This window comes from Gopherus evgoodei, chromosome 20, assembly GCF_007399415.2.
Source record: "Gopherus evgoodei ecotype Sinaloan lineage chromosome 20, rGopEvg1_v1.p, whole genome shotgun sequence".
In the NCBI taxonomy this organism is placed as follows: Eukaryota; Metazoa; Chordata; order Testudines; family Testudinidae; genus Gopherus; species Gopherus evgoodei.
Window position 1 is genome coordinate 2880557 of NC_044341.1, and position 22914 is coordinate 2903470.

The 22914-nt window shown below is 43.3% G+C and overlaps 1 protein-coding gene across 6 annotated transcripts in view; it reads right to left on the reverse strand.

Moving 5' to 3' along the window:
• The window catches only part of THRAP3 (thyroid hormone receptor associated protein 3), a 72576-nt gene that overhangs the window by 37814 nt on the left and 11848 nt on the right, over nt 1–22914 (reverse strand). The window lies entirely within an intron of this gene.

Below are 22914 nucleotides of genomic sequence, written 5' to 3' on the forward strand. Positions count from 1 at the left end.
GTACAAATTAATAGAGATTTCAAATGCACTGTTTATAAAGAGCCTTAAAGATAAATCACACTATATGCACTAAGCAATAACAAATGGGGAAAAGAGCCAGCCTGACTCTGCATTTCTCAAATCTCTCCAGGTGTGCTGTAAAGGGGACATGTATCTCCTGGGAAGGGAAGGGAAAAAACAGGATGCACCACACTTGATCACTACCACAGCCATACTAATCTGGGGAATGGCATAAACGATTATTGTACCTGAAACTTCAGAATGCCTTGGGGATTTATTCTCTTTACATTTAAGTCTTATGTCCAATATAAAGACAAAATTACAAGATATAAAGGAACAACATTAAGGGTATAAAGGGAGAAAAAAATTCAGAGGCACAAGCATTATTTTGGGACAAAATTTTAGATTAGCTATTTCACAATGAAATATGGTTTTTGACTAGAAGACGAAACATTTTTGGCAGTGATATCTTTGACACAGATACATCCATTCCTTTCCCACTGAATTAAGGCCCCATTCTGCCCTCAGTTGAATGAGTGTAACTAGAGTTAGAACCGAGTCCTAAGTCTAAATTGAAAATCTGCTAAAACTTTCTTTACCAAAGGCTTTTGCTGGCATCAGTGCAACAAGACAGATTAAGTTGTGATGGCCCGTGTTGAACATTTTGTCTGGGGACCAAGTCTGTTAAGGAGTTACATAGCAATGGAGATTTTTCAATAACAAGCTATGCATTTTAATGAATTTATTTAGAGTAAAGACTAATAGGTTCAAAGCAGCAAGAAAAACTCAACAAGACCGTCATCTGTCCAGGAAATATTACTAATTAATACTGCATTTTATAGTAACTTCCACACAAGACACTTATACTGTTTTACAATCTACTAATAAATTAAACCTCAACTTCACTGTAAGGATGCTATTCCAATTCTAACTACGGATAAACTGAAGAACAGAGGTGAAATGGCTTGCCCAAAGGACCATAGCAAATCAGTGGTTGAGCTGAGTATGAAACCTAAATCTCCTGATATCCAGTTCTGTGCATTACCCTCCAGATAAGGCTTTCTTCCTGCTCCAGTCTATGTTTAGCTATATGCACATTAAAGCAACTGCTGGTGTGTATAACTTCCACTACAAGAGGAAATGCAGATCTGAACTATTCATTTACAGCCTGATCTGAAATGGATGTCCACGGGTACCACCTGTTCAGAAAAACCAACTCAGCTGATAGCTAGTGGTGAAGTCATATTTTTGCTAACTACTTAAAAATAGACCAGCAGAGAATCACAGATTTCTGAGAGAAAAATACAAAAGCAACTGCAGACTGTGAATGTCACCAAAGTCCCTGGCTGGCTGAAGGAGGGCTCCTCGGTATCATTTGCCAGCTGCACAAACCAAACATGTGCTGTGTGACTGTATAACTAAAAACAACACTGTTTAGCAGCTCATCTTATTTAAGTTCACAAGTAGCGGGTGGTTTCAGGTTTAGCACCACTGCTGTCATTTAGTCATCAAATGCAGATGAACTTTCCAGTACTGTTAATCAGCATAGCAAGTAGCCCAGTTTAGGCTCAAAAGTAGTTAAGGCTACTAAAGTTAAAGGAAGCTATTTCCTGTTTCCAAATTCTTTTGTTTATTCATCCTTAAGTTCTGTTCTTAGATGTGGCTAGGAAGTACCTGGAGACAGCTGAACATAGACAAAGTTCACATCTTTATTCTTACAATTTCTGTGAGGGCTGGGGAGGGATTCCATACAATTGCTATGTTTGACCTTTCATTGGCAACGACAGTTGTCATTGTCATACCTCTAGATTAATCTATTTACTGAAATGCTGGCACATAGTTGCTACAGCGCAAAGTTAGGATAGACTTTTCTATCAGACTTTCCCAAGTTCTGAGGTGCCCCTGGAAGAGTACAGACAATATATAAATTAAGATGGCTAGGCTTTTAACGCCATATTACAGTGTGGGAGCGCAACTGGTTTCATTTTCCATGCCTGCATGACATAACTTCTTAATCTGAACCTGTATTTTGTACTTGCTACTTAACCCTGCACATATAGCCAGGATTGCTATTCTATATTGTTCTCTAAATTGTGTGTTTTACAGCAACCTGTACCTCCAATCAGGCATACCATGGGAGTCTGATATTTCCCCTTCTGGATCATTACCAGTGTTATCACCAAGGAAACCATGGGACTGATTGCCAAAGGCACTGCCTGGAGCTGTATTACATTTCTACATTTCCATGACTACGGATTGACAAGTTAACTCTCCAGACAAAAAAAAACCCCACTACTTTCCCCATGAGCATTTGTTTCACAGTATATGACAGTTCAAAACACATTTCATTGTTAACCTATGCTGGTTTTCCTTTTATTCTTGTTAGCGATCAGAGGACCAGGAGCATGTAATTCTCTTGACGTTAAAGGGAAACCACAAGCCAAGAGACATAGTTCCTTACTTTACACATTCATGTCAGCGTAACATTCCCGTAGAAGACCCATCTATTTAAATATGAATACATTAAGGCTTAATGGCTGAATCACGTTTTCAGGTTTCATTACATAATTCTGTATAAAGGGTTGCAATTTTCAGAAAAATGAGACAAACAGTAAATGTAAATGGCTCTTCAAAGATGACCACTTGCACAAGTAAATCAGATCAAAGATTCCGACAAACAGACTCGTTTCAGCAAGGACCAATAGTGAAAGTGTCATTTTTTCTGCGTATGCAACTGAAATCAAATTCACAAGCCCCTTTATCCCCATTTTTTTTTTGTTTGTTTTAAGTCAACTATTCACCACTAGTTCCACTTTCTTTACTGAATGCACAATCTCAAAGATTTCCTTTGGGTCTAGGCTATTATCAATGTTTTGTCAATCCTCTGAGAAACTCAATCATGAGATTTATAAACACACAATTAATTCCATTATTTTTATTGTGATTTGTTTTGACTCGACGGAAGACAGGGACATTTGTCTTATGCTCTATGAAAAATAAGCGCTCTGAGAATTTGCTGCCTTTCATAATCTTAATAGAGGAAAAATTCACCCATGTTAGATCCGTTTTCTCCTTTTACTATAAAAACCCTTTTCTATTTTTATAGCTTATTCCCCAGCACACTGATCTCAAGTATTTTTTTGTACTGATCTTTTATGTATTCCAAACATTTTTCTTTCAACTAAAAAGCTCCAATTAATTTAATTCTTATTATTTAATATTGCTTTTTATCTTCAGAGTAGTTTATCATAAGCATTAATCCAACACATCCAGGAAGTAAGCAAGCTTTATTATTCCCTGTTTTACAGATAGGGAAAGTGAGGCAGAGAGGTAATGCACTCAAGACTAAGGTACTGAAGCTGAGATTACAGATCAGAGGTTTTCCCTTTCAGCCCATTTTTAAGAACGCTTTCATGTGCCAAGACATGGGTCAAAACAAGAACATTTCTAAAGTTTACATGCAGTGCGTTTTTCTAGAACCGTTTCCTCTTTTTTTCCTTGTGGCCTCTGTTACATTATTTCTCGGGATTCCCTCTCCTCTCAATTCCTTTTTTGGAATATCTTTCAAGGAATCTATAATTATTACTTTAACACGTGAAAGGATTAAAACAGAAAAGAATCCCTACATATCCAGGCAAATTCTGTAGATACTATCGTAGATGAAAACTCTTAGCTTGCTAGATGACACTCAATAATCCTATAGAGAACTTCCATACCACAGATCACCACACGTTTCCAAGCCTGGCAAGCAAAAGCACAGCATACTGGTCTCTACCAAAAGAAACACTTCATTTGTCTTAGTATTTGTCTGCAAAGCATCTACCATAAAGCTAGGAACATTCAGTAATCAATGGAATTAAAAACAAAAAATTACTTACATGTACACTTTAATGTTTAAATGGCCACAAAATGACACAGAACCAATTGGGCTCAGTATTCTCAGAGACCAGGAAAATGAATAATGCTTTGTAAAGTTTTTGTAGGAAGATGCATTTAGTTGGAGAAAGAAAAATTAATTTTTACCTGCTCCCAATCTGGCCAGTTCTATTACCAAATTAGCCAATAACAAAAAAACATGTAGTTTGCTTATTCTATAGAAAGCACCCAAAATGAAGTACATGCTGCCTACAGAAAGGCAATTCCTTACCCAAACAGCTCACAATCTAATATAATTTAATAAATTCAATGCCAGAAAATAAGTCAGTTTTAGCTACAACCATTAAAATTTTCTTTATTTGCTTAAACTAGCCTTCATTTCATTTTCAGTAAAGATAAAATGCATTCTCCTTTAACATATTTGTACTCTATGAATCTGAACTCCAATAGCATGCTAACCAGAAAACCAAAGAAACAGTTGTGTTTAAGTTCAAAATGTACTTCGAATAATTAAACAGTGGCAGCCACTTGCCTAAACAGGGAATTAACAAAACTTGAGTAAAGGAAGATAATTTGAAACCTCATTTTCTTTGAAAACAGCAACTTTCCAATGTCTAAATTACAGACTTGAATGACTTATATTGCTTCAACTCATCTAGCCCTTGCCCACAGCCACAGAGCTGCATCGTTATCATTTGAAGACCACTTACTGTTGGTTGCCACAACTCCCAACCTATATTTTCCAAAATGGAGTCAGGGTTCTATACTGCTGACGTGAGTGGAAATGCAGCTGTTCAGTTCCTTCTGAAAACATTCAGTTTGCCAACTTGGGCCTTGGCTACACTGGCGCTTTACAGCACTGCAACTTTCTCACTCAGGGGTGTGAAAAAACACCCTCCTGAGCGCAGCAAGTTACAGCGCTGCAAAGCGCCAGTGTAAACAGTGCCCCAGCACTGGGAGCGTGGCTCCCAGCGCTGCAAGCTAATCCCCACAGGGAGATGGAGTACCTGCAGCGCTGGAGACCTCTCTCCCAGCACTGGCGCCGTGACCACACTTGCACTTCAAAGCGCTGCCGTAGGAGCGCTCCCGCAGCAGCGCTTTGGAGTTTCGAGTGTAGCCAAGCCCTTGGTAACTACCTGCAACAACAGGCTTCGGGATTCAACAACTGACTACTAGCAGAGGGAGAAGTGTGATATTGATCAAAGACGCCTGGTCCCTATTTTTGATGCTGTTATGGACTCTTCATCTGATCTTAGACAAGTCACTTACACGCTGTACTTCAAGTTAGCATCTGTAAAAAGTGATGACAGTTGCGTGCCTTCCAGAGAGGGGGCAGGGATCAGAGATGTACTTTGCATCTGTATAGTACTTCGGGATCCTGGAATGGAAGGTGATGTAGGAGTTCAAAGTATTAGCTCAAATTAGGGGCATAGAATAAGAATCAGGTTATTATAAAACAGAATAGACAGCTACCATCATATTAAGTATGTTTTATAATTTGTTTAATAATAATTATTATTATTATTAAACAATTAAACAAATTAAATAATTTGTTTAATAATAATTATTATTATTTCACGTTAATAATAATCCATGTTTTATGAACAGCAGTGTGACTGGAGTAGATCAAATTGCATGAGAAACAAATACTGAAAAACAATAGATCAAATTGCATGAGAAACAAATACTGAAAAACAAGGCAGACATCCCTCTATCTACACCAGACATGAGCTACTAGAATAATCTAACACAGACAAAACCAAAATAAACCATGTCCCTAGCACGTTCTCTTGTATGCAGGTACTACAAACTTACTGAAAACTGCTCCAAAGCAACATTGTAGCATCATGACTTTCTTGCTGTCTTCACATGTTTAATGTGTACATTTGGCAACTGAATGAGAAGGGGCACTCTTTCCCCTTCCACTCTAGAGCCCAAGTGGGATATTTTTCCTACTATGCATTAACTCCTTGAATAAAAGAAACCATACTCCAATGTTCATTTATCACTTGCACCTGTCATAGCTGCTGTATGGCCATCTGAGAATCAAACACAGTGACAATCAAATGTCTAGGGGCAGGTTTACGTTACAGGGCTAAGTCGACCTCAGTTACACAACTCCAGCTACGGAATAACATAGCTGGAGTTGACACACCTTAGGCTGACTTATTGCGGAGTCTACTCCGTGCTGGGTTGACGGGAGAACTCTGTCGACTTATCTTATGCTTCTCATTCTGGTGGAGTACTGGAGTAGATAGGAGAGCGATTGGCGGCCAGTTTTGCAGGTCTTCATTAGATCTGCTAAATTAACCCCCAGGGTGGATCAACTGCCACATGTTGAACCCCTGTAAGTGGAGACAAGCCCTAGAGAACAACCCAAAATCTGGACACTCCTGCATGCTCAAACCAATAGGCACTGTTTATGCTAAGAAATATGACACTTGTCCGCTCTCCTCCCCTCCCCCCCATCAAGACCTGGGAAACTTTTCATATCAATCTTGAGAAAGAAATCCTTAAGGTAACATTTGGATTCAAACCAGGTTTCTCAGAGAAGGATTTATTATCCCGTTGGCCCATTCACAAAGAAAATAAGCATGCCAGCAAGGAGTGACCATTTGCAATTTTCAAAAGGTGCTGCATTGCCATTTATCCTGCTCAGAAAGAAACATCCTTACTCTGAGAGAACTTACTGCAGTACCTGAGCCTGCTGTGGTTACTTTATGTGTTTTATTGTTAAAGCAAAAAAGACGGTTACTCACCTTTGTAACTGTTGTTCTTCGAGATGTGTTGCTCATATCCATTCCAGTTAGGTGTGTGCGCGCCACGTGCACGTTCGGAGACTTTTTACCCTAGCAACACTCGGTGGGCCAGCAGGTCGCCCCCTGGAGTGGCGTCGGTATGGCGCCTGATATATACCCCTGCTGGCCCGCCCACTCCTCAGTTCCTTCTTGCCGGCTACTCCGACAGTGGGGAAGGAGGGCGGGTGTGGAATGGATATGAGCAACACATCTCGAAGAACAACAGTTACAAAGGTGAGTAACCGTCTTTTCTTCTTCGAGTGCTTGCTCAGATCCATTCCAATTAGGTGATTCCCAAGCCTTACCTAGGCGGTGGGGTCGGAGTGAGATGTTGCAGACTGTAAAACCGCTGCGCCAAAAGCGGCATCGTCTCTAGCTTGCTGTACCAGCGCATAGTGTGATGCGAAGGTGTGTACAGAAGACCATGTGGCCGCACGGCAGATTTCCTGTATGGGGACATGAGCCAAAAACGCGGCCTAGGAAGCCTGAGCCCTGGTAGAATGGGCGGTAAGGGGTCCCGTTGGCACACTGGCCAAGTCGTAACATGTCCTGATGCAGGACGTGACCCAGGATGCGATACGCTGGGAGGAGATTGCCATGCCTCTCATGCGTTCCGCTACTGCCACAAACAATTGTGGTGAACGCCGGAAGGGTTTAGTTCTCTCAATGTAGAACGCGAGAGCCCTTCGGACATCCAAGGAGTGGAGCTGTTGCTCTCTTCGGGATGAATGCGGCTTTGGGTAAAAGACTGGCAGGAAGACGTCTTGGTTAATATGGAAGGCGGAGACGACTTTAGGGAGGAACGCCGGGTGCGGTCGCAGCTGTACCTTGTCCTTATGGAACACCGTATATGGAGGGTCCACTGTCAGAGCCCAAAGCTCCGAGACTTGCCGGGCCGACGTAATAGCGACTAGGAAGGCCACCTTCCAGGATAGGTACGGCAGCGAGCATGTGGCTAAGGGTTCGAAGGGGGGCGCCATGAGCCTGGTTAGAACCAGGTTCAGGTCCCAAGTAGGGGTAGGCCGTTTGACCTGAAGGTAGAGTCGCTCCAGGCCCTTGATAAATCTTGACACCATTGGGTGAGAAAATACGGACTTGCCAGCCTTGCCTGGGTGGAAGGTGGATATAGCTGCGAGGTGGACGCGTAGAGAGGAGATCACCAAGCCCTGCTGCTTGAGAGACCACACGTAGTCCAAGATGGTGGGGACTAGCACGGCGAATGGGTCGTGGCCGTGCTGACTGCACCAGCAGCAGAAGCGTTTCCATTTCGCTAGGTAGGTTGAACGCGTGGAAGGCTTCCTGCTGCCCAACAACACTTGTTGTACTGCATTGGAACAGCACAACTCGGAATGGCTTAATCAGCCAGGAGCCATGCAGACAGATGGAGGGACTGTAGATCCGGATGGCGCATCCTGCCGAAGTCCTGCATGATCAGGTCCGGCCAAAGAGGTAGGGCAATCGGATTCGCCAGGGACAGATCGAACAGCATGGTGTACCAAGGCTGCCGCGGCCACGCCGGAGCGATCAGGATGAGGCGGGCCTTGTCTCTCCGGACGAGAGGGAAGGGTGGAAAGGCGTAGCAAAGACGAACCGTCCACGGTATGAGGAACGCGTCCGACAGGGAGCCCGGGGAGCGACCCTGTAGAGAGCAGAACACCTGGCATTTCCTGTTCGATCTGGAGGCGAACAGGTCTATCTGGGGAAACCCTCACCTCTGGAAAATGACATAGAGGACGTCCGGACGGATGGACCATTCGTGGGACAGAAAGGATCTGCTCAGGTGATCCGCAAGGGTGTTCCGCACTCCCAGGAGAAAGGAGACCACTAGATGAATAGAGCGGGCTATGCAAAAGTCCCACAGACGTATTGCTTCCTGACATAGCGGGGAGGACCGGGTCCCGCCCTGCTTGTTGATGTAATACATGGCCGTTGTGTTGTCCGTGAATACTGCAACACAACGACCGTGCAAATGGCGTTGGAATGTCTGGCATGCTAGGCGAACGGCCCGTAGCTCCCGCACATTGATGTGAAGAGTCAACTCTCTCTGCGACCACAGACCCTGTGTACGCAGGGTCCCTAGGTGCGCACCCCAGCCCAGCGATGATGCGTCTGTTGTCAGGGACACTGAGGGCTGTGGGGCGTGAAACGGTAGGCCCGCACACACTTGGGAGGGCGTTGTCCACCAGCCTAGGGAACCTAGAACATTCGGTGGAATCGTTATGATTGTGTCTATGGCATCCCTGCCTGGTCGATAGACCGACGCGAGCCAGGTCTGCAACGGGTGCATGCGGAGTCTTGCATGTCTGGTGACGAAGGTGCATGCGGCCATGTGCTCCAGGAGAGCGAGGCACATTTGAGCAGATGTGGTCGGGAAGGCCCGCAGGCTTGTGATCATGGACACTATGGCTTGGAATCGGTGCCGGGGGAGGCTGGCCGTCACGAGGTTGGAGTCCAGCACCGCCCCTATGAATTCTATGCTCCGCGTAGGCACCAGAGTGGACTTGTCCGGATTGATGGTCAGACCTAGGCTCACAAACAGCTCCGTGATGATGGTGATGTGCCCGGTCACCTGCGCTTCCGACGTGCCTCGAACGAGCCAGTCGTCGAGGTAAGGGAAGACATGGATACGACGACGTCGCAGGGCAGCAGCGACGACCGCCATACACTTGGTGAATACCCGGGGGGCCGAGGAGAGCCCAAAGGGGAGGACCGTGAACTGGTAGTGGTCCTGATTCACCACAAAGCGGAGATACCGTCTGTGCGGGGGGAAGATCGCAATGTGGAAGTACGCATCCTTCATGTCGAGAGCAGCGTACCAATCTCCGGGATCCAGGGAAGGGATGATGGTTCCTAAGGTTACAATGCGGAACTTGAACTTTTTGATGAATTTGTTCAGGCCTCGCAGGTCCAGGATGGGTCGTAGGCCCCCTTTTGACTTGGGGATTAAGTAGTACCGGGAATAAAACCCCTTGCCCCTTAGCTCCCTTGGCACCTCCTCTATAGCCCCAATGGACAGGAGCTTGCGAACCTCCTGGATGATAAGTTGCTTGTGAGAGGGGTCGCTGAAGAGGGACGAGGAGGGAGGATGGGAGGGGGGTGGAGAAACAAACTGAAGATGGTAACCAAACTGCACCGTGCTCAGGACCCAATGATCCGAAGTCAGCTGGGACCATGACAGTAGGAAGTGGCGGAGGCGGTTGAGGAAATGAAGTGGATCCAGAGAGGGGATTGGTAAGCTGCTCTCGGGTGCACCTTCAAAAGTTCGCCTTGGGTCCCTGCGGTGGCTTTTTGGACCTGGAAGTGTTACTCCTGTGAGGACCTGACTGCCGTCTACGGGTTGGCCCGCCTCGCCTCCGGTTGAAATCTTGTCTGGGGCGAGGCGGGGGGTAAGTGCGCTGATGGTAGGGGCGGAATGGCCTTCTCTGAGTCTGGGGCGTGTGCATTCCCAGTGAACGCATGATGACCCGGTTATCCTTCAGGCTCTGTAGCCTGGGATCCGTCTTTTCAGAGAAGAGTCCCTGCCGTTGAATGGCAGGTCCTGGATCGTGTATTGTAGCTCCGGCGGTAGTCCGGAAGACTGCAGCCACGATATATGGCGCATGGCTACGCCCGACGCCAGAGTCCACGTTGCTGAATCTGCGGCATCTAAGGACGCCTGTAGCGAGGTCCTGGCGACCCTCCTGCCCTCTTCCAGGAGAGATGAAAATTCCTGGCGTGAGTCCTGGGGGAGCAACTCTGTAAATTTGCCGACAGCCTCCCAGGTGTTGTGGCTGTAACGGCTCAGGAGGGCCTGCTGGTTCGCCATACGGAGCTGAAGGCCTCCAGCAGAATAAATTTTACGGCCCAGCAAGTCCATGCGCCTGGCTTCCCTGGATTTTGGTGCAGGAGCCTGTTGGCCATGGCGTTCCCGCTCGTTGACTGATTGTACCACCAAGGAGCAGGGAGCGGGGTGTACGTAGAGGTACTCATACCCCTTGGATGGTACCATATACTTCCTTTCCACGCCGTGGGCAGTGGGTGGAATGGAGGCCGGAAACTGCCAGATGGTGTCCGCCTTCGCCTGGATCGACTTAATGAAGGGGAGGGCTACCCTGGTCGGTGCCTCTGCCGAGAAGATGCTTACTACCGGGTCCTCTACTTCCGGGACTTCCTCTACAGGAAGGTTTATGTTCTGGGCAACTCGCCTCAGCAGGTCTTGATGTGCCCGGAGATCAATCGGCGGGGGCCCTGATGAAGATGTGCCCGCTACCGCCTCATCCGGGGACGAGGACGAAGACACCCTAGAGAGGAGTGGTTCTTGCATGGAAGCCTCATCCAGAGGGGCCTCCGTTTCCCGGGCATCCTGCTGCACCAGGGGATCCGTGGGGTCTTCCTCCATACCTGAGGGGGGGGCCGATTGACTGTGGCCTCTGGTGCACGACGCTCCGATGGGTTGGAGCGAGCTTGTCCCGAATGTTCGCCCTGGGCTTGGTGGTATGCCCAGGGCGTCCAAAAGGACTATTGAGGTGGACCCTGGTCCGTGCGGGCGTGAACATCCGAACCCCTGTAAGAGGCGCTGTCCATATGAGAAGAAGCGGACGAGTGCCTCGAAGGCCATGGAGGAGCCGTCGATGACTGTGGCAGGCCTCTGCGCATCCCGACGTCGCTGCGCGGTGCCAGTGAACGGTACCGGGAGTCATGGCAGTACCGCGATCTAGACCGGGACCTGCTACCAGCTCGATGCCGGGAGGTCGACCGGTGCCGTCCACTGCCGTGCCGGGATCGGCTGCGGTAGGAACGTCGGTGCCGTGATCTAGACCGGTGCCGAGAGTAGTACGATGGCGACCGGGATGTTGAACGGTGCTGCGAGTACGACTGGTGCCGCAGGTAGCGGCCCCGGGACTGCGAGCGGCATCTAGATCTCAAGCGGCGACGCTGGGAGCGGTCCCTCGATTTGGAACAGGACCGATGCCCGGTAGTACCCGGCGAATGCGGCCGTACCATGGCGGGCTTGCCCATCGATTGGATAACCCGCACCGGCGGTGCCGGGGGTTGGGGCAGCTCGGGCTCTGTCAGTGCGATGAGGTCGCGTGCCACTGAGAAGGTCTCCGGCGTGGAGGGCGCGACAAGCTCAACCCCTGTCCTCACTGGGGAGCTGAAAGGCACCGGGCTCAACGGTCTCTGAGGGGCTGGAGTCGATGGTGCGACGACGCTCGGTGCCGCGGCAGATGACGGTGCCGGGCGGTCAGGTTTTGAGGCACGCTCTGACTATGGTGCAGTTGCAGGCACCGCAGGAGCCCTGTGCTTTTAGCCTTCGCCAGCGCCGGGCGGTCCGGAGCGGCGGCGATACTTGGTCCCAGTGCCGGAGTCAGTGCCAACGGTGGGGGAGTCAGCACTGCCTCCATCAGGATCTGCTTCAGGCGACTGTCCCGCTCCTTCTTCGTTCGGGGCTTGAACGCCTTGCAGATCCGACACTTGTCCACAAGGTGGGACTAGCCTAGGCACCTCAGGCAGGAGTCGTGCGGGTCTCCTGTTGGTATCGGCCGATGACAGGCCGCACAAGGCTTAAAGCCGGATGAACCGGGCATGGGCCCCGGCACCGCGAGGAGGAAAAAGGGGCGAACCCCCGATCCTCAGTATAACTATTTACAACTACACTTAATTAACTTTATAACTATAACTATTACTATAATAACTGAACTATATACACTAAACTACAGAAGAGTGAAACGCTAGGGAGGTGGAGAACGGCTAGCCGTGCTCCACAGTTCCAACGACCGACATGGGCGGTAAGAAGGAACTGAGGAGTGGGCGGGCCAGCAGGGGTATATATCAGGCGCTATACCGGCGCCACTCCAGAGGGCGACCTGCTGGCCCACCGAGTGTTGCTAGGGTAAAAAGTCTCCGACGAATGTGCACGCGGCGCGCGCGCACCTATTTGGAAAGGATACGAGCAAGCACTCGAAGAACTACATTTGTGCTAATGATTGTGGATGAAAGCTGAACTAAAATCACTGTCTCCATCTCAGTGCAAGGAGCAAGATCTGCCAGTTTGATTAAAGAAAAACATTATTGGAACAGTTTTTGACGAGCCTGAATATCTATAATAATAATAAATGAAGGATGAAAATGATACGGTGTTACTTCAGTATCCTAGACAGTTGTCAAATTTAATGACTCAAAGCCAATTAAAGTTGCTGTTCTAATGAACAGGCTAGCCTCATTAAAAAAGGATAATATCTGCTATGTGTGACAACTGCATAAAAGCTATTTACCAGCAGCATCACTCTGCAACTCTGATAAGGTAACAGTAAAACCCATCTGAAAAGTAAGAGGCACAGCTAACAACGTCATTGTTACTTCTCTCTGACAAGTGTACAAAAACATTTAAATTTTACAGAACACTGAAAGCACCTTTTGGTTTTGTTACTTCAGAAAATGAAGTCTCAGTATTTTACTTTTCTAGTAGGTTTTTACTTCTTAAGTCAAGGCTCAACCCTGCAGTGGAAGCCATGCAGGCAGAATCCCTTGAAGTCAGCAGGAAGGACCACTCACGCACATCCTGCTATAGTACTGGGAGCTTGCATAATTAAATATCTTTCATTCACAGAGTCCACAATCTCCACTAAGGCCTGGTCTATACTTAAAAATTAGATCGACCTAGCTATGTTGCACAGGGCTGTGAAAAATTTCACGCTCTCAGTGCTACAGTTAGGTCAACATAACCCCCACTGTAGATGCAGCTAGGTCAATGGAAGAATTCTTCCACTGACGTAGCTACCATCTCTCAACGAGATGAATTAACATCAACAGAGAAATGCCTTCTGTCGACACAGGATGCATTTACACCAGGGATCGGCAACCTTTCAGAAGTGGTGTGCCAAGTCTTCATTCATTCGCTCTAATTTAAGGTTTCGCGTGCCAGTAATACATTTTAACGATTTTAGAAGGCCTCTTTCTATAAGTCTATAATATATAACTAAACTGTTGTTGAATGTAAAGTAAATAAGGTTTTTAAAATGTTTAAGAAGCTTCCTTTAAAATTAAATTAAAATGCAGAGCCCCCCAGACCAGTGGCCAGGAACCGGGCAGTGTAAGTGCCACTGAAAATCATCTCGCATGCTGCCTTCGGCACGTGCCATAGGTTGCCTACCCCTGCTTTACACTATAGTGGCATAGCTGCAGTCCTGCAGCTGTGCCATTGTAGCACTTGCAGTGCAGACATAGCAAAGAAGACTGCATGGATCAACATAAGCCTGAACACTTAACACTCGTTACTAAAAATGTGACATTCAGAAACGTGTGCACGTCGGGGTGTGGGGTGGGGAATACTGATGATGGGTGATCACTTGTTACCAAGTAGGATCATCTTCCATGGGAGTTATGGGTCCTCAGGTGGCTAATAAGGCCAATCCTTGAATTACAAGTTCTATGACAACGAGGGCAGATGTTTTCAGGCTCAGCAGGAGGCTGTTGACCATGACTGAAAGCCAGTCTCTCCTTCCTCCTACGCCTCTTGTCCTCTTCAGCCTGTCGGTGAGCAGGTTCAAAATACAGAGGATCATAACTTAGGACTTCACCCATTTTAAGCAATCCTGGGCAAGTGGGAGTGTGGGGTGGGGAACATTAGGCACCTTAGCAACGACAGAATTCAAAAGCCAAACTAGAAAGGCAAAATTTAAAAATGATTTGAGTTTTTCAGTGAATCCAAAGTAAAAGAAAAAGGGTATTGCGGGTAATGCCTTACTGGTGTATGAAAGCTTAAGATAGAAAACGATATCGACATACTCAACATTATTTATTACAAGAATTTTCTAAGAACATAACCATGCAAGTCTGTTGAAGTTTCAAACATATCCCACATTAGTCAATTTTTACAATTTTTTCTTCTGTTGAGAATTTTATGTTTTTAATCACAAACACAACCTGTCCATTTAGCAATGTTGAAGCAGACTTTGCTTTTTATTTTCACTGGGCGCTTCCACAGAAAGCAGAACACTTCAATTCCCTTTTATAGATTAGAATAAAAGCAAAATGCTGGGTACTTAATGGAGATTCATGAGAGAAATTAGAGTACAGTACACAGAATATCAGTGGTTTAAAATAACTGCACCTGCCATACCATCTTGAAAGGAAACCTTCCTGGTCAACACTGCCACTTTAACTCATGCCAAATTTGCTTTAAAAACAAGGTTCTAATTACTTGACTCCTGCAAGGAGACACTAGCTTTGTCAAATATAGCTCTGCTTACCCTAGTTTCTATTCACTTTCAAAGATTGACTTTTTCCATATGAAACTGTAACCTAACTTTTAAGAGAGGTGTAATGGCATCAAGCTGTCAGAAATTTGGTTCATAGCATGGTAGAAAAGTTATTTACAGATATTTTGGAAGAAAATGTTTTACCCTACTGCAAGCAAGGGGTCAACTTCAAGTATATTTTTCAAGGCTGTTCCACAGTATTATACAGAGTTTTTTAAGCATCAGCACCAAGGATCCTCAAAAAAATTGCATTATGAATTTACATGGTGCTCTGAGGAATTGCTTGGTCAGTATTCTAGGGTCTCTAGAACAGCTGTTCTTCCAGATTATAAAGCAAAACTGTTTTTTGTCTGAATTAACAGTGTGGGATACTCCCTACGATACAGACACAGCAACATTGGGGCCCCATGCAAGTGTATTCTAAAACAATGAAATATGAAATGACAGAATAAATCTATTTTATCGACATTAAATATGTTTATTCTCTTCATGTAACACTGGAACAGAACAACCTATGTATTTGTTAACCAGCCTGAGGAACCATTCCCCCCAGTACATGAAATTACAAGGATAGAAACATTTAGCCAATTGAGTTTGCTGGGTCTGCTGGACACTAATACTTGTTACATTCTTTAACAATTGTTTCATGCAGAATGAAAAAAAACACACTTGACCAAAAACAGTACAATTCAGATATCACAACCACTTTAAAAAATAACTTTTTAATTTAATTCCTGATTCTACTAAAAATTCACTTATTTTATGATATTTGGTGATAAAGTTTTCTAAAGACAAAGCACTAGTGATTTTTCCAGCAATTACACTGCATTTGAAAAATGGAACTATGAAATTAGCACAAACCTCCTAAGGAATAAATGTCATGCAGTGCAATTTCTTATTTTAGGACATCAATTGTTTGTTTTGCAACAGATGTGTCACTGCTGAGCAATGCAGTTATGCATAATCAGTGGAAAGTACTGATTTGGAAAAGTTACCACAGAAAGCAGCAGCAATCCTTAAAAATTAGTCTTATTTCATTTTACACGTACAGGCACAGTGAGAAAACACATGCTTTCAAGCTTACATGAAATGCAGAACAAACAGCTTCCAGCAACAGCTTACTGCATAGCAGTAAAAACAATCACATAATGTATAATTTATGGTTTGATAACTTCCTGGTACAAGATCATTTGGTGTACTAGATGTTGCTAAGCTTTCTAAAACTGAACTTATGTTTCTAAGGTTAAGTATTTGCTGTCTCTGATACCATGAATCAATGTCATGGCATAACAAGAATTTAGGTATCATACATTTTTATCATGAAGCAGAGGGGTAGCCCCTATTTTGATATCTGAAGAACATCCAAAAGTATAATTATTAATTATAAAATATAAAATATGATAGTGTCTCATTCTCAAGAAGTCAATTAACCAAAGATCACTCATATTCCAACAACAAATACTTACTATGCTCTGCAGCTCTGTTTATCCAACACCCTCTTTACACAGAGTAGTGTTTGGGAGCATTGTGCTTCTGATGGTGCCAGATGTCCTGACCACTCAATTGTCAAAGATCCCCTGTTGCCTCCCCCCAGGCATAGAGACCTTCACTCTAAATTCCAGTTTAGGTATTCCATCTAACTATTGCTTCACTTGGCTATAACAGCCATTGCATGCTGTCTTACTGAATGTATAACGCTGATGGCTACTAGCTAATGCATTCTATCCCAAAGGCAGCTTGCAAAATGCTGTTAAAAGCACTTACCCCTTCAACAATTGTATTTCTTCTTAATCTAGGTTCGAAAAATAGATCTTAGCATCTCCCCATGATGTTTGGCATGGTGCCATTGGCTAAAAATCAATTTAAAGCTAAATTAAAGTCCTATCCACCTGAACACTTCTAGCCCATACTGTACAGACAGATTTCAGATCATCTTTCAGGAAGGAAGAAAATGGTGGTTAAATTCTATTTTACCAGCTGTGTAGAATTAAAAAAATAATAATAATAATAATAAAAAAAAATAAGCTCCTGAAAGCTAAACCAGCATTTGACTATCCAATTTCACCAACTGTTTAAAGGTTCTGCAATACACAAAATTTCTGGAAAAGAGGCCAGAAAGCATGCAAAATCTCTAACTGAGAAGTAATAAATTATTAGACTATGATGACCCAGGCAGAAGAACTGGTGAAACACCAAGAACTTATCTGAACTGGCATCTCTTTAAACTGCCTTGAATGGAAGAAAGGAGGGGGAATACGTTCTGGTTAAACTCTAGACACAAAATAAGAAGTACAGAGACCTCCTTGGGAAGGGCAAATTATAATCCATTTACCCAATCACTTGGTTGCAATTAAGGATACGATTTGGTCACGGAGGTCATGGATTCTGTGACTTTAACAGATCTTTGTCAGCCCTGGGCGGTGAGGCTCTGGCTTTGGCTTCAGTTCCGCTGTGACCATACCCTGATTTGTTTCTTCCCTCCACCCATGACTGTTCTGTGATTTTTACTGAATTTTACCATGAAAAAATTGTATCCATGTTTGTAATATACCCAGAATGTTGTTTGTAAACACCAAATGAGGGTGGACTGATACTCCAAAGTCAAATTTACATAAGAAAACAGAACACACAAAAATCCTAAACACTAGTAAAAAAACAAACAAAACCAAACCCACAGCTGTCATTTTTATGTTCCTTTTAAAAACAGTGTCCTAGTTATCATAACGCAGTTGGGAATGTCCTCTAGATTTTAAAATGCTTTTTTCCACTTGTTACTATACAAGAAATATGAACAGCCAACAGAATAGAAACATAATGGTGTTTCTCCTGCTGCTGCAGCAATTAAAACAAACTGTTCCTAGTGCCAAACTGACCCAAACAAAGGAAAAACATAGATCACTAAAAACATGGGGATGGGAAGGAGAAGATGTTTGCCAAGCAACAAACTCTCAAAAGGGCGTGACAAACAATGGAGAGAGAAAAAATAATAAGAACCTATAAATTTCACTGATTGCTGGAAAACAAATTTGCATCCAAGGTATGACAAATACAAATGATGAGTTTCACAAAGGAATGCTTTATAACAAAAGAAAACCCAACATCTTTTAAAGAATATAAATCAAAATCTTTATATTACCCAAAAGTATGATCCGTAAGTTACACCACTAGCAAGTCAGTGGCTGATCTGCCAATAGAACTCAGGTATCTCAACACCCAGTCCTGTGTTTTAAGACTACTCTTCCTAAACATACATCACACCCCACTAATAGTTTATAAGCTAATTTCAGGAGTTGTAGCTGTGTTTCCATTAGATAGCCACAGCTCACGTTTACAAAGAAACTCCACTCATAACTCCAAATAGCCATTTCACAGATAGGTTCTGGAATCAAACATGGAATATCATACAAATCTCACTGAGAGCGAGTCCCTAATGCATAATAAAGTGGATGAGGAAACTACACATCAAGGGATGCAGTTCACACATTTATTTTAGAATGGAAGAAAATAATCATGAATGCTTATGATCAATATTCTAATAGAGAAAGCACAAGGTGGGGTATTAACAGGTGTCTGCTACAGACCACCAAATCACACCTGAGAAATGCAAAAACCGAGGAATCTTGAGCAGCAGCAGAGCGGTTATTTTACCTCTGTATTTTGAACTGGTGTGACTGTTGCTGGAATACTATGTCCAGTTCTAGTATCCACAATTCAAGAATGGGATTGATAAACTGGAGAGGGTTCAGAGAAGAACCACGAGAATAGATTAAAGGATTAAAAAAACAAGCCTTATAGTGACAGACACAAGGAGCCCAATCTATTTAGCTTAACAAAGAAGCTTAAGGAGCGACTTGATTCCAGTCTATAAATACCTATGTGGGGAACAAAATATTTGATAATGGGGTCTTCAATCTAGCAGAGAAAGGTTAAACAGGATCCAATGGCTGGAAGTTGAAGCTAGAGAAATTCAGACTGGAAATAAAGTGTAAATTTTTGAGAGGGCAATTACTCATTAGAAAAATTTATGAAGAGTCATATCATGGTGGATTCATGCAATCTAGGAACTGGGAACTTTTTGCAGTTTTCCCCATCTCTGATATGAAGGAAAAATTGGTTGTTTGATGCAAGTGTCTCTCCTGAAGCAAAAAGCTTAATTGTATTCCTTGATCTATCTTTCATCTTCTTGGAAAACCTGGTTTCAAGTTGCGTTCTGAATTTTAGTCTCCTGGCATATTCATTTAGCAGTGCAACCATAGAGAAGTAGGGTTTAAATATAACCTCTCCACAGTATGAATTGAGAATCTGCAAGACATTTTACTTTCTGGGGGGAAAAAAAAACCCCAAAACACTGCCCTGGGTGCTATTTATCTGATGACAGTGTTTGCTTTTCCAGCATTCCCAGATATGCTTTTCTATAGCCTGGATTGCTGAAATTCTCCAATACTATTGACATAAATCAAGCTATGTATGTGACCGAAGACCGAAATACTCGATAGCAAGACATTATGGCTCCAGGTCAAAGCACTTTTCCAAACAGAACAAATGACGTAAAATGAGGAATATTAGATTTCCAATATTCCTATATATTAATCAATGTCTCCAACTCTGGCGCTAGTTACTTTACTACTAAACTGAATGTACAAATTACACAGAGTAAGAAGCCTTAGACTTCCATTAAAGTTATTAAATAATTTGGATCTCAAACATACCAACACATCCAACAGAAAACCCTGACTGGGTGTCCAGAACATTTAGATATTTGTAATAGGAAGCTGGAGACCTGGATTTTCTGTGACAACAGTAAAAATGAACAAAGGAAAAGTTTCCACAAAATACAGAGAAAAAATGGATTTTGCAGACATGACTTTTTTTTTTCAAATGCACGCAAAGAAACAGAGATGAATGAATGAGAACACCCACCAAAATTTCTCATTTCAAAACTAATGATAGTTTCCTCATAGTGATGTCCTGCTGATACTGAGTAGCTGTTACACTGACTTGTGCCACTGTGGAAGCAGTTGGAGATCCATTAATCCTGTTCAGATTTTCACACCCCACAAAAGGAGCAGGAAATGCTCCAAAAAGATCCTCTTTGCTTTGCATAATAAAACTACTCACCAATCAGTTCATAGAAAGGAAGACCAGACTCATATGCATAATTCAAGTTATTGTGCTACTTTCTATGAAGCCAAAGAAGAATAAATTGTGTGCCTGTCAGTGAAGTTTCCAACCCCCACCCGTCACTAATTCCAGTGTAATCTGGAAACCAGCAGACTCCACATACTAATCTAATTTACCTCATTAAAACTGCATAACGTTCCATGCAAAACTTTGGAAGTCATGTTTCCAAAGAAATAGTGAGTAATGTTAAAAACAACTGAATCCCAGTCCCTTTGGGGTCTTTTCTGATGCATAACATGAACAACTACAGCCAATATTGAATAATTAAGACCCTTTAGACATTTAGCCTACTATGAACCCGGAGAGCTTTTATTGACAAGCTGCAAAACCAGATCAGATGTCTATTCCCAAGAAGTGTTTTGATTGTTTATTTGAACCTCGACTTTAACTCCCACCCTGACCAGCAGAAAAAGTAGAAAGACAAAATGGTTTCAGATTGTGACAGATACGGCAATTCCCTGTGATATTTCAGTAAGGTCTTCCAAGGATAAGTTTAAGTATCTTTGGGATCACTTGTATTAAATGGTTTACTTATTATTGTGGTCTGGAATTGTATGTAACCTCTCAAGATGGGGACATGTGACAGAAGTCAGACCTAAGGGTTCAAAGGAATATATGGAAAAAATGTATCAAAACAAGACTGTGAATGGCTAGCCAACTACAAAAGCATTTTCTCCTTCCTTGGTGTTCACACCTCAACTGCTAGAAGAGGGCCTCATCCTCCCTGATTGGAAATACCAAGGTTAGTTCAGACCGATTCTGGTCTGCATATTTATACCTGCCTCTGGAAATTTCCATTATATGTGTCTGATGTAGTGGGTATTCACTCACAAAAGCTTATGCTCCAATACATGTTAGTCCATACGGTGCCACAGGACTCTTTGTTGCTTTTTACAGATCCAGACTAACACGCCTAGCCCTCTGATACCAAACAAAAGAACTGACTTGGGACAATATGTGTGAAAATGGATTTCCTTGGGAAGTCTGAGGAGAGGTTAATGCAAATTGCCCATCTTCAGTTATGCAAAACACAAGCCTTTTGAAGCTACTCCTGATGGGTTATTGTTTGCTGATCATCTGTTACATGAGACCAAGATCAAAGGCCCAAAATGTATAAAGGAAAGACTGAATTATTCACAGTTGTTCTGGTTCTGAATCAGACAACTATGAATTTGTAGTCATGGGGAAAATCCAGTTACAAGTTTTGAAGGACTGACACCTACCAGAGCCCAAGGCTGGATCTGGGGTTATCTCTGGTAAGCTTTTTTAGCATGTGTGTAGGTTCTTTTATTGGTTTGAATACATTTTCTCTGAAATGTTGCCACCTCAAGAATAAACATGCTTCCTTAAAGGGCTGTGTGGTAACTTCTAACTGCTGGCAATTATGTTGTTTATAGACTTTGGAGAGAAAGTAAAGCACAGAGGCTGGTCAATTTAGGTAGTCTGGCTACATGGGGATCTCATAGCATAGGCTGGGAACTGTTCAGAATGGAAAAACCCCGGTCAGGAGGGAGGGTCATGCAAGTCTCCACTTAAAGGAGGTGATGTCTGAGGAGCCAAGAGGCTAGAGTGGATGCCCTTGGTGGACCACAGGGGGTAAAAACAGGTGCAGTTGCCCTGAACTGTGCACTGATTATCTTTTCATGATGTAGTCCTATACTACATATTTAAGATTATGGCCTATCGCCACAGAATATACCATACTCATGTTTTGCTAGATTGCAGCACTGCTGTTCTAGAATATAGATTATTTATTACATTTTTACGTACTTCATTTCTCACCCCCCCCTTGAACTAGAGGAAAACTAACCACACTCCAGACATTGTTCTGCTACTATTTTACAGCACTCTTTATAAAACCCACTCTTTTTGCTAATAACTTTCTTGCTGCAACTCTCTTTCAGCCCACTGCTTCAATCCATCGAAATGCTCTTGTATTCTCAAAAGTGACTGCCTAAAAGTGAGATTGTGCAGTTCCATCTGCTGTTCCAGGGTTCTAGTGTTTCAGAGTCAAGATGAATTTTTTCTGGCTCATGCATAGACACCAGTGATAAAAATTATCTGCATCTGGAACTTAGTATAATTCAGTGGATGATGTGTGAGCCAAGATAGACTCCAGGTCACTCTCCCAACTAGCAGAAGGAGGGAAAAATCAGACTTTTTTTTTTTTTTTTTACAAGAACTGTGCACGTATACATGTATCTGTATCTATCTTTTATTTTAGATATTTACGGGGCACCTATCACTTTGACTCAGAAAACAGGAAATAACTCTTAATTAAGATGTCAAATTTTGAGAGCTTTGTTCGTTTGTTTACTTAGTTCAGAATCAAGAAGGCAAGAGGGATAACAGGCTCATTGAATGGCAATGCAGCAGAGGCTGTCAAGCAAGGACAGCATGGTATTTACCAGAGGTGGTTTTTACCAAGAAAAATACGGTCTCTTCCACTCCAGGAAAATCTAGTTAACACTGGTTGAAGGCATTTTCTATTTAAAAACTGTTTCATTAATGCACATCACATTACGCTTAGCTTTAGTTATATATTCAAACTGTGATGACATAAGGCAGTTGATACACAGATTAATTTAGGGTTGTACAAATAAAAAGTCAAACTGCATAGGTGTAATACTACCGTAAATATTATGTAATATATGTAAGTATAATATTGAACACTGGAATGTCTGCATATATTCTGGTTCTGTATTTCTCAAGGAAATTATACGTCATGATTCATATTTCAGTATTATATAAACAAAAGACAAAAACTATTCAATTATATGCAAACAACAATAATGCAGAGTTGCAGGCTTGAAGCATTA